The 13,630-nt window shown below is 33.1% G+C and overlaps 1 protein-coding gene across 4 annotated transcripts in view; it reads right to left on the reverse strand.

Moving 5' to 3' along the window:
- LOC128893656 (brain tumor protein-like) overlaps positions 1 to 13,630 on the reverse strand; it is a 136,464-nt gene that overhangs the window by 46,887 nt on the left and 75,947 nt on the right. Inside the window, exon 2 of one of the 4 annotated variants that reach the window (XR_008461392.1) lies at positions 4,597 to 6,698. The exons of the other annotated variants lie outside the window; for them this stretch is intronic. The gene's annotated coding sequence lies outside the window, so the exon portion shown is untranslated. Of the gene's footprint in view, positions 1 to 4,596; positions 6,699 to 13,630 lie in introns of those variants that run through there. 4 annotated transcript variants of the gene reach the window in all.

Raw genomic sequence — 13,630 nt, forward strand, 5'->3', positions numbered from 1 at the left:
CGTTGTCAACCACCAAGCAGCAACTTCGGTAGTGTCCTTTTGGTAGCGGCGTACACCGCAAACTATTCGTAATATTTGGATAAGAAAATTTGTGTAGTGTCTTATTTATGTATACATTGGATACAAGTATCAATGAAAAAAAAAACATTCATCGTTTGCTCGAAAAAAATTATTAAAAATACACCCATTTACCGCGCGCGCACTGTGGTATATGGGGCCTTAAGAAATCCTGAGAACGGTAGCTAAGTTTCTGTTCAAAATATCACCAAGATAACAAATAGATAACAAATTTCCTCAACGTTTACACTCCCGTTTTCCAAGCGAAAGTAAACTAGCACCTCGGTTTATAAACTCCAATAAATTTTCGATGGGTCAATGCGCGGCGTCGATCTTTCCTCCATGAATTTCAAGCGCGCAAGAGGAAGTTGGCGCAACGTAAATGTGTCTTCGGAAAAACAATAGACGCGTTACGGCGTTCGATGAAATCCTGCAGCAAGGCAGTAAACTCTCATGCGTCGGGCTGTCCACCCTCAGGCGTTTGCAACCCCCACCCACGGTTACATTCTATTGTAAAACCAGCAGGCTCTGCACCACGCGTCACGCGTTTCCTGGCCGACTTGGACACGTTCGCGCCATTCCCATGGAAAACGTTAACGTGAATGCATGCTCGTCATGCGAGGGAATAGTTTTATTTCTAATTTAATTAAAAGACCGCGCCGGTTGGAGTTTTTCAAGGTGCGAACTCGCGACCTTTTTGTCGACGAACGGAAAATTTTGGGCTTGAGTTTGTTTGGATAATGAAAGGAAGATACGTATTAATTGCAAGTTCACGTATTAATTGTCTCTTGGAATATTTTATATACAGGGCGTCCTATATACAGGGTGTCCCAAAAGTCGGGGAGGAGCCGGAAACGGGGGGTAGCTGAAACGATTCTGAACAACAATTTCCTTTGCAAAAATGTCGGATGGGGCTTCGTTAAGGAGATATTAACGGGAAACGTCGACCAATCAGAGCGTTCGGATACCGGTGGAGCGGCCGCGGTAGCGAAGGCTACGAGCTAAGCGGCCGGGCTTGTGCGCGAACAAGTGACTCGACGTGCATCGAAGGACAATTGACGCTGCCGCCTAGCGCGTAGCCTTCGCTACCGCGGCCGCTCCAACGGTCTACGCGCGCTCTGATTGGTCGGGGTTTTCTCTTAATATCTCCTTAACGAAGCCCCATCCGACATTTTTGCAAAGGAAATTGTCGTTCAGAATCGTCACAGCTACCCCTCATTTCCGGCTCCTCCCCGACTTTTCGGACACCCTGTATATATATTCAAATTAAATTTTTGATGTCGAATTTTCTTTTTCGAACGAACTTTTATGTGAAAAATATATGAAAAAAGGTTTCAAAAACAAAAACACATAGCTATGTAAACCTGGCAGCCGACTTTTCGAAAATTAATTTTTTTTTATAGAAAATGATAGTGTTTCGTTTGTACTTGATTGTACCACCAATAGTTTTGTTTGTATCTTCATTAATTAATAATTAAAGATAATTTCTTAAATGGTCAGCATCTGATATTGAAATTTTTGAAGTTTGTTTTTTCCTATACTTTAGAATCGTTTGTACCCGTTTCTACAGCTTTTCGTTTCGTTCGTACTTCGATAGTTTAAATTATACAGCAATTGTTGATACGCGTAAGAGAGAAGTTCGTCAATTTTCAATATTTTTAAAATCTGTCTTTTCTCCATTCTTTAGAATCGTTTGTACCCGTTTGTACAGCTTTTCGTTTCGTTTGTACCGCAATAGTTTCAATTTTATAATTTAACCGTATCAACAATTGGTTGTAAAATTTAAACTATTGCGGTACGAACGAAACGAAAAGCTGTACAAACGGGTACAAACGATACTAAAGTATAGCGAAAAAATAAATTTCAAAAATTTCAATGTCGGGAGCTGACCATTTTTTAATTTTTGTTTTTAATTATTAATTGATGAAGGTACAAACAAAACTATCGGTGGTACGATCAAGTGCAAACAAAACACTATCATTTTCTATAAAAAAAAAATTAATTTTAGAAAAGTCGGGTGCCAGGCTCACATAGCTATGTATTTCTATTTTTGAAACTTTTTTTCACATATGAAGGTTCGTTCAAGAAAAAAAATTCGACGTCAAAAATTTAATTTGAATATATATAAGACGCCCTGTATATAAAATATCCCAAGAAACATTTAATAAGTGAACTCCTAACGTGGTTTCTTCTCCTAAAACGTTGCAACTCGACCTAACAAAATACAATGTACACAATGTATTTTGGTTCAGCTAATATTTTAAAAAATTCAGTTGACATGCCTTGTGTGCGTTGGTGTGTGTGCAGGTTCAAATAGCTTTGGAAGGAAGGTTTCTTGGGGCATGTGTCGGAATTTTTGTATTTAAAAATATCTTAAATTAACAAAGTTCTGACGTTACAGAGAGGAGAGCGTGGTAAAACGTTGAAAATAAGGCTTTGTTAACGAATTTATTACGAATGAACGGTTCAATGAAACCATTTGAAATTTTGTACACGAATGTTTGTATACATTACCGAGCTTACAGACAATACTTTTTTTTGTATAAAGATTCATTGGTGTCTTTACGCCTATTGAAGGAAAAATTATAATTACCCAAAATGCTCACGGAAAAAACGACAGCGCCATCGAGTCTCATAACTTTGTTAATTCAAGATATTTTTAAACACAAAAATTACGATTGTCCTTAAGGGGGAATCTTGAATTAGGAGGTCTAAAAAAAAAGCGGTTTTTCGTGAATTTTTTTAGGCTGGAACAAAATAATTTAATTTAAAAGAAATTTTCATTTTCATACATTTTTCTTCTATGCGAGCTAAGAAAAACCCGCAGAAATGGCGAAATGCGAAATTACTACAAGTTTGAAAAAAAGAACGAGTTCTTTGGGTGAAAAAAATCGCTTCAACTTGATAAAAAAGTTGTTTAAAATTTTAGTTGCGTGAATTTTTTTAGTTCACGTAGAAGAAAAATGTATGAAAATGAAAATTTCTCTTGGTTTTTTTTGTGTCACACCAAAATTACGACCTGCATATCGTTCCCGCCGATAGGAGGTTTTAATCGCGAGGTGCTCTACAAATGTGCGTCGCAGTCGACTCAATTTCAATATTTCTTGTTGAACAAATTTATACAGAACTACTCAAATATGTATGAAAATTTATTAAAAAGATCGATGGAATTAATTATTTTTTTTCCATCCTAAAAAAATTTACGAAAAACCGCATTTTTTAGACCTCCGAATTCAGGATACCCTCTTAAAAACTCATTACCAGAGAATTTTAAATATGCTCCCCCCCCCCAACCCCCCAAATGCTCCCTTTACTTAATCACCTTCAGGTCAACGATTCTAGAAAGAGAATTTTGTTTGCAAGGCAGAAACAGGTTTCGAAGCGACAAAGCCCTAGGTATCAGTAATCACGACTCGCTAAATATAGAATTTACGACTAGACAGGTTGTCTATAGATACAATCGTTTACGCATTCGTATCGTGTAACGGCGATATAGATAATCCAAGAATTGTAAATAACACGCGTTATTTCGTTGTTTGACACCGAGTATGAATAACAAAAAGAGATATTGGAATTTATGCAAACAAATTGCACGTGGAACGCGTCTATTCTTGTCCACGGTTATCCGACGCGAGTCTTTTTTATTTGTGGTTGCGTGACGCGAGCGTTTATCCAGACCTAACCCAGGCCAAACCCAGATTATTGATATCTCAGATGCAGGATATTCGTCAAACATTCTGTTCTTTATCAAGAAACGGGACTAACCCAGGCCCCAAATAAACCCAGATCTAAATCTCCAGATCCATGGCTAACCTGATCGCTAGACTGCGGATCTTTGTGCATTTGTAGAAAATTTGAATGTACAAGAAGCTACAAAATGCAAACAATATGCAAGAATGTAAAAAAGATTGAAAGTAAAGTTCATATTGTAATATTTGCAGAATAAAATAAATTCCTATTTGGGTTCAATTTTTATAGGGACGTTCGCGAACATTTTATTTTGCATAAAGATCCGCAGTCCACTAATCGCGCTGAACGTTGATTAGACTTAACCCAGGCCACTTTAGTACAGTAATTTTGTTTCAAGGATGGAGGACTACCTAGAACGGTATAAATAAAGGTGCATATTCGGGAATTTTTCGGCGATGAACGGGCAATTTTCTGGCGATGAGTTTAAGGGTGTCGAAAGGAAGGTTTCTTAGGGCATGTGTCGTGATTTTTGTATTTAAAAATATCTTAAATTAACAAAAAAAGAGTTACTATTATCAAATCAATTGATATTATTTTTATTTTCAAATAATTGTATTAAAAATCACGCTCCCTAATGACAAATAAAGGTGCATATTCGAGAAATTTTTGGCGATGAAGGGGCAATTTTCTGGCGATGAGTTTAAGGGTGTCGAAAGGAAGGTTTTTTAGGGCATATGTCGTGATTTTCAGTGTAAAAATACTTTAAAATAACAAAGTCGATTTTATTGAATTATATATCTGTAACGGTGCAGTTTATAATTTTCATTTTTTTTTTTTTTTTTTTTTTTTTTTTTTTTTTTTTTTTTTTTTTTTAATGTTTTATAATTCCAATTATTATAACATATCAAATATCCAGCAACTTTCTAAATTGCAGTTTGATTTAAATTGGAAAAATTCATGTGGAAGTTTGTATGTTTCATACGAAATTATGTTAAAATTACAAAATTTCGATATCGTTTTTCATAAAACCGGGACGCTCAGTAATTACTTTTTTTTTCTTTTTTTTTTTATGGTTGATAATATCGATTGTTATAACATATCTCAGCAGCTTCTTGAATTGCGTTTTGATTTAATTTGAAAAAATTTACGTAAAAATCTGTACGATTCATAAAGGTCTGTGTTAAGATTGATATCGTTTTCCATAAAACTGGAGTGGTCAATTTAAATCGAAATAGGCTCGTGCGATTTATATTTAATCGAAGAACAATCAAGTGACGTTTTGTTAGAACACTCCATTAAATAAATTCATGGGGAACTACCTTAAGGACGTTCGAAAAAATATGCTCATCATTTCGTTGCAAAGTAACATTTCGTAAAATCCTTCGTTCAAACAGGATATAAACTAATATGTTAACTAAATCTTTTCGAATTATTGTTTTTAAATAACCCAGTTTCAAACAACCATGGCCATCACAAAACTACTTTTTCAAAAAACAACTTTTACTTCGTTTATAACAGCTTTTTAATTAATAAAAAATTTTCAATAACTTTTTTTTTTAAATATCTAGTTAATTTTATTAAAACATATATATGCGTGTTTTAGAAGAAAAGTCTCAAACACTCTTGAAAATCTTTAAAGGTTACAATTATCATTTAATATACTTGCAATACACCTGTTTATTATAAAACTTCAAGAACGAATTCTTTTTGTTACATAGCGGGAAGTTTTGTCATCCATATATGGCTATATGGCATGGCCTAATTGATAATACATACCACAAGGACTTGGAGGCCACTTCCTGTGATAACGGCGCTCTAATAACAAACCATGTGTTCCTGATCGCGCACACAACTTTCCTAACTTTACATCTTGACTCGTTTTTATTTTAGAAATTGCGATGAGTCAAGAATTACATTATAATTGTTCGAAATAATTGCGAAACTGTTCTTCCAAATGATATCGGATGGAATCAGATCAGGGCACTTCCCAAATAACATTATTTGAAATGTTATTTCAAACAACATGATATTTTACTTTATTATTATTTTTGTCCTTTTTGGAATTTGTAAACCTTATTTACAATATATAATTTCAAATAACATGTTACTTTATTTCATAATTATGTTATTAAAATAAATTGTATCTCTTGCACGTTACTTTGGCGATTATTTCTTTTAAATGTGAAATACACAAATAACTAAATGATTCTGAATAGTGATATTATTTTTATTTTAAAATAATTATATAAAACCTCACGCTCCCTAATAAATTATTTCAAATAGTCATATCTTCTTTTTACATCATTTAAAATATGCCGTAAAATATTTTGTAAATAATTCTATTTAATCTAATTTTAATAAATGATTCCAAGTAGTTACTATTTTCAAACGAATTAATATTATTTTTATTTTCAAATAATTATATTAAAAAACACGCTCCCTAATAAATTATTTCAAACAGTCATATCTTCTTTTTATATCATTTAAAATATGCCCAGGTCTTTCGTAAATAACGATAATTTTGCTATGAGCAAAGATACTCGTAATAATATCTGTCAACATCCCTCGAGAGCTTAAACAAAGGACGAAAAATGTGCGCTGTGATTTATATAAAAAAAAAAAAAAGGATCGATAAAAGTACATTTAGAACTTGTAAATACTCCGTAAAGTTCTCAGGTAAACACGATAAGTAATCAGAAGTTTCTCAGGTAAAGATGATAAGCAATCAGAAGTTTCTCAGGTAAAAATGATAAGTAATTAGAAGTTTCACAGGTAAAGATGATAAGAAATAACAAGTTCCCATTTTGTATTGGAAAAGTGCATAGTTGAGAGGCTGTCTAATACTTCTTTGTAAACAATGAATATTTGCGATAAATACCTATTTCTTCGGGGAAGTTTCTTTTGAAAATTGGCTCTAGAGATTCATCTACGCAAAGGTTTTTATGGCTCACCTGAAACAAAAAGGAAGATGAATTAAATTATTGCCCAGAAATTGCTCGATATTTTATTTCATAGTTATTTCAAATGACACGTTTTTTTGTTTCATAATTACTTGAAACAATTGTGAAATTGTTCTTCAAAATAATGCGAGGTTTAATTTTAATTAAAAAGCGACGAAGTTGGGATAGCAAACAATTGCACGTTTGTTATTAAAATTCAAGGAGAAATAAATGTATTGACGTTTTTTCAACAAACTTTTCTGTAACTTTTTTTTTTTAACTTTCAATTAAATTAATGCTCGGAATAATGTTCTACCTTCAAATGTTTACAACTATTCAATGTACTTGTAATTCAATACTTTGTAATCTAATTGCAATCACAGAATTACATTCTACAATCGTAACCGTAATCGTAATCCTTTGCAATTACATTTTCTAGAAGTAATCGTAGCCAGACATAGTTATATTTCACAATTATATTTCTAAGTGCAATCACGAAATTACATTCTATAATTGTAATCGTAGTTGTAACAATTTGCAATTTTTACTGCGATTAAAGATTCGAATCCTGTGCGAGTGTAATAGTAATTGTAGTCAGCCACAGTTACACTGTATAATTGCGATCGTGATTGTAGTATGTACGTTGCAATCAAGTTTTGTCATTTTTAATTATTTGTGAAACGTTAAACATAGCCAGGTTTAATGAAACTTATTCAAGCCGAAGGATTCAAACGAAGCTTTATCAATTTAATTTTTCAACAACAAATCATATATACAATTTTCATTTTTCATCGAACCTGTTCGTCGGATGATACAATTCATCAAACTTATTTCATTATCGTTAACAAACAGATATCGTCATTGTTCCCTTTAATTCTCCTCTCTCAAGGATTACTCGATCATGTTTGCTTGAAAAGTGGAGCAGAAAAATGTGAAACCAACTTCAATTATCAAATCGCCAACGAGACACTGTTATGTTCGCATAAAGTGCCTATTGAGATAGGTATGATCAAATTGCAGATGTTTACGATTCAAAACTCGTGACGTGTGACTCTTTCGCGAATTATAATAGCAATCTTGACGGTATGAATTCAATAATACTGTCCCAAGCATATGGAATGACGCGAATTATATCACTGGCGAATCAACGTATGCGTTTACATTTACGCTGAATCGATCCTTTGTTTCGATTCTATGTTGTGCTTGGGAAGTTCACACTGATTCTGATCATTTTAGATATAATCTTACGAATTTTGTACAGTTCTCTGAGACCTAATGCATACACGTCTTGAATTTCCAGTATCCCAGATACTAGACTTAGGAATTATGGTCATTTTAGATAGAATCTTTTGAATTTTATACACTTCCAAAACCATAAGACTTTTCACTTTTTAATTGGGAGAATACATTACACAGCGGGGCACATATACGTGTAAAACCAAATACGGTAAAGCCTCGATAAATGCACAAAGATCTCTACCATAAATGCACAGAAACCGTCAACGCGTCAATGGACCGGTGGAACTTTTTTATCATTAACTTTTTTGTTGTAAAACTTTTGCCATCATATTCCTGACATTTTTCTGATTAAGATAAGACCAAACACGATATAATTCGGACAATATTTACCATTCATCTTTTTTTAGTTAGTGTTCTACGATTGTACGTACGTAAGCGAATGATGCGGGGAAGACCAAAAATAGATACTATTTCTTCAATGACTGCATTCTGATAAATATGTGCACCCATGTTCAAATTTCACCGTTAGGTTTACATTGTGCTGTAAACCATCCATAGAAATTTGACATTCATTTAGATTGTTCTCGTAGTCTCAAGAAAAATTTTATTACCGCAACAATAAAAATATTTCCAGTGTTTACGTGAACCTTCCTGTACATCTAAAAGTTCGAGCCGATATTTATCCTTATCCCCAATAAGTAAATTCGTCCGAGAAATAAACTCATCCTCGTAATAAATCCGGCCCTCATTTGCACGTAGGTACAAATTCTCAAATTGAGGAATTTGGTAATTTGTCGAGGGTCCGATCAGGTAGTCGTCGGCCCGAATTTATTATAATTCGAAGGTGCGACTTTTGGAAGAAGTTTAAGCTTCGCATAGGTCAATATTAGATTTTCTCTTCCTAAAATAGAAAGTTTTTCGTTTACAAAAACCATCGCTGCGCGTATGGGATTTTTTTTTGGTAGACACAAGTGAAGAGGGTGCAGCTGTGTTCCATCTTGACTTGTTTAGACAAAGTATGGGACCGATAGGGTGGTTTCTGTGCATTTATGGTAGAGATCTTTGTGCATTTATAGAGGGTTTACTGTATTTGGTTTTAAACCTATATGTGCCCTGCTGTGTAATGTATTCTTCCAATTAAAAAGTGAAAAGTCTTACGGTTTTGGAAGTGTATAAAATTCAAAAGATTCTATCTAAAATTACCATAATTCCTAAGTCTAGTATCTGGGATATCAGAAATTCGAGACGTGTATGCATTAGGTCTCAGAGAACTAGCACATCATAAATGCACTAGTTCAGTCCCGAGTTTGTGCATTTATGGAGACTTTACTGTACCAGGAATACAATTTTATTTTATACAAAGTTTTCGTTCATTGAGGGCAGGGAAGAGGGGAAGTATATTATTTGAGAACTCCTGAGTGAAATAATGGCCAAAGCATGCCAGAAGAACGTCCGATGGGAAGTAGAAACGCGAGCAGACCAATATTATCAACTGCTGCGCCGACGGATCCTCGTGGAACGCCAACAACTTTTCAACTAGTTCAAATATCAAACTTTGTATCTCAACCGGATCTACTTACAAAGACGATGCTCTATAATTATTTCAATCTAGGTATACCTAATTATATACAGCGTAGCGATTAACCGATTCATTACTGGCATTTTATAGTGCAAAAAATCGTTACCCTTTCACAAATCATATTTCACTTTTGTTAGACGTAGAAATTAATTCTGCAAGTTTACGTTTACGTTTTATGTTAAATTTACCACTTAATTAGAAAGAAAAGCCGTATGAGTTTTCGTTTTCTATTTCGGAGAATACATTCCAACAGGGCACCCATGTTAAATCAAATACCGATGTAACTTGTGCGTTTTACTATTAGGAAGATTGATAGTTGAAATTATGTATCTAGATAAATTGTAATGGCCATAAGGTTGAGATTTGCATCAAAATAGTAAGTAAATATTGCTCAATTATCAAGAAAGATGACATTAAATGACATTAGATGTAGAAATTCATTCTACACTTTCCTACGTTAAATTTACCACTTTCTATTACCACTATTAGGAAGATTGATAGTTGAAATTATGTATCTAGATAAATTGTAATGGCCATCAAGTTGAGACTTATATGTACATAGATACAGTGTAATGACAATCAGGTTGAGACTTGCATCAAAATAGTGGACAAATACTTCTCGATTATAAAAAAAAAAAAAATGATAATAGACGAAATTCGATTATTACTAAACTTTGCATATATAGATACAGTGTAGTGACCATCAGGTTGAGACTTGCATCGAAATAGTGAGTAAATACTGCTCAATTATCAAGAAAGATGACATTAAATGAAATTTGATTATTACTAAAGTTCATATATATGTATAGATACAGTGTAATGACCATCAGATTGAAACTGACATGTATACAAATTCATTGTAACGTAAGTAAGGTTGAGAAGTCGAAAGCTTAATAATTTACCCTAATAAAACGATAATTAAATATTTTTACTTGAACTACAGTTATACAATGAATATGAATATAAAGGGACGGAATTCATTTCTACGTCTAACAAAATAAAAAAAAAAAAGATTGTTTTGCATTTTTCTTGTCCTTTGTATATTAAAAACTAAAATATTTAGAATAATCAGATTTTGGATACCGTTGTTAGGACGATAGAGGCACATGTGCGCAAGATTCACTTCAAACATGATGTCATTCGGTCAAGTGGAACTCGAGATATCATGGCAATCATTTCAAAAAATATACTTACAAGGAAATCGCGTTTAAAAATGTTCATACCAAGTACGTATACTTACGATTGCGATTAAACCCAATCCTCGCTTACTCGCTTGTCGAAAATGAATCTCACTTTTGCACAATTTACGTCGTTGCGAACACTTTGTTAATTTTCCGAGTTCAACAAAATCCTTCGGCAAATACATTTTTAAAGACCTACGCTTTGTGAAAATGCAACAAAAAAAGAAATCGGTATCTTGAAATATGAAACTAATTGTCAATTTTGTTAGTTATCTATTTCATCGAATTTACATTTACCATAAAAAAAAGGTGATTGTTTTATTATTCCAAAATTCGGGAGGCTCTACTGTATTTTATTTCTACATTTTCGGTTCGACTCGATTTCAGTCCGCTCTACCCTAAATTATACGAACCTGGCAGCCGACTTTTCGGAAATTAATTTTTTTTTATAGAAAATTATAGTATTTCGTTTGTACTTGATTGTACAACCAATAGTTTCGTTTGTACCTTCATCGATTAATAATTGAAAAAAATTCAAAAAATGGTCAGCACTCGACATTTAGATTTTTGAGAAATCTATTTTTTCCCTATCCTATCGAATCGTTTGTATTGCTTTTCGTTTCGTTTGTACCTCAATAGTTTAAATTTTATAGCAATTGTTGGTACGCGTAAGAGCGGAAATCGTCAATTTTCAATATTCTTCAAATCTGTTTTTTCCCCATTCCCCAACAATTGCTTGTAAAATTTAAACTATCGAGGTACAAACGAAACGAACAACGGCACAAAGGGGTACAAACGATTCTAAAGAATAGGGAAAAAACAGATTTTAAAAACCTTGAAAATTGACGAATTTCTCTCTTACGTGTATAAATAATTGCTGTAAAATTTAAACTATTGAGGTACAAACGAAACGAAAAGCGGTAGAAACGGGTACAAACGATTCTAAAGAATAGGGGAAAAAACAGATCTCAAAAATCTAAATGTCGTGTGCTGACCATTTTTTAATTTTTGTTTTTAATTATTAATTAATGAAAGTACAAACAAAACTATTAATAAAAAAAAAAAAAAAAAAAAAAAAATAATAATAATAATTTTTGAAAAGTCGGGTGCCAGCTTCACATATAGTTTCTACCCTAACCCTACCCTACCCCACCGTGCTCAATCCTATTCCACTCTGCTTTACTCGAGCCCGTGTGCTGTCTGTCCTTAACCCGTTCCAGTCACCATTACCCAGAAAATTAGGTCCCCCCGTCGAGCATCCGGCGAGACTCCACGCGACAGTGAAATCATACCGAACGCGGAGGAAGACCACGAGGCTGCGGAAGAAACTGCTTAATCCAACCGGAATACTTTCACTTTTTAACCGAGGTTAACGCCGAATTCCAAGATTACGTGAACAGGAAGAAATGAAAGTAAAAAGCAAACGGTCGGGGAACGTGGAAATGGTCATAGAAATTCGATGGAAACAGAGGGATATAATTCTCGATCGCAACCCGGAAAAATGGCTTCCTTGAATTTTTTTTACGAGTAAACCGTTAGCGCAAGGTATTCTACAATTTAACACGTTGATCGCCACGTCACCCATATATGGGTGACGGTGTTTTTCACAGAAGAACTGGAGAAATGAATTACGAAAGTTAAGCATCAACGGAAGTGAATTTATATGAAATTCATGAATTTAAATGAAATTCATGAATTTCGATGGAGTTACAAAAATAAATACTATGAGAGATGTTTGATTATGTAGTCTTTGATAGTCCAAGTAATGTTTAATCATGGCAGAAATTTTCAAGAATATTTGTCAGGAAGCCAAAGTGTTAACACAACATTTTTGTCGTCGTCATGTTCTCTATGTATGGGTAACAGAGATTTTTTCTGAGGAATTAAAGAAATTAATTCTGGAGTCATTGCTAACGAAGAAAGTAAATCTGAATGGAATTTATGAATCTGGGTGAGGTTAGGGAAATAATACAGTGATAAATGCTACATTACACAGATTTCAATTGTCTCGAAACAGAATTTTAATCACGCAGGGATTTTCACAAGTATTAGTTTGGTAATCAATGTGTTAAGAGGGGAAACCAAATAAGGAGGTCAAATATTAAATATTATTAAAAATGGTTTTTTACAGAGAAGAGTTTAGTTAATATTTGTATAACTTTGGGAATACTTTAGGCATGTTTTAAAGTATATTTAGTAATTTTTTCAATTCACTTCACACAGAAATCTTTGAGATAAGACAGCTATTCCTTATAAGGTCATTTCACGCGGTCTCGGGCACAATTGCAAAAAAATTGTTAACAAAATTTTTGTTTGAACTGATATTATTTTTACTCGATACTTTAATACCTTTACTATAAGGATATTAAAGCTTGTTCTCATCCGTTGGCTAGTTTAATAATTACAACTTTTAGAAAAAAAAGATGACAGAATTTCAAACAGCTGTAAAACTGAGAATTTAAAAAAAATTTTCAAAATGTTTCGAAACACGTTTAAATACCACTAAAAACCAGAACATATCCCAATTTCATCAGAATTCAAGATGTTACTTCAAAAAGTGCTCGGATCATGATAATACAGCATGGTACAGTAAAATATATCATCATACAGTATAGTATACTGAAAAATACAGTATAATATAATATGATATAGCATAATACATAGCAATGCAGCATAATATACCATTGGATTAAAAAATACAGTGTAATACACCATTGTATTAAAAACTACATTATAATACTACATAATAATGGAAAATACAGTATAATACAGCATAATACTGAAAGATATAGTATAATACACCATTGTATTGAAAGATATAGTATAATACACCATTGTATTGAAGAATACGGTGTAATACACCATTGTATTGAAAAATGCAGTATAATATAGTATATTATAGCATAATATCAAAAATTACAGTATAATACTGCATAATAATGGAA

Source organism: Hylaeus anthracinus, unplaced genomic scaffold (assembly GCF_026225885.1).
Source record: "Hylaeus anthracinus isolate JK02 unplaced genomic scaffold, UHH_iyHylAnth1.0_haploid 3, whole genome shotgun sequence".
In the NCBI taxonomy this organism is placed as follows: Eukaryota; Metazoa; Arthropoda; class Insecta; order Hymenoptera; family Colletidae; genus Hylaeus; species Hylaeus anthracinus.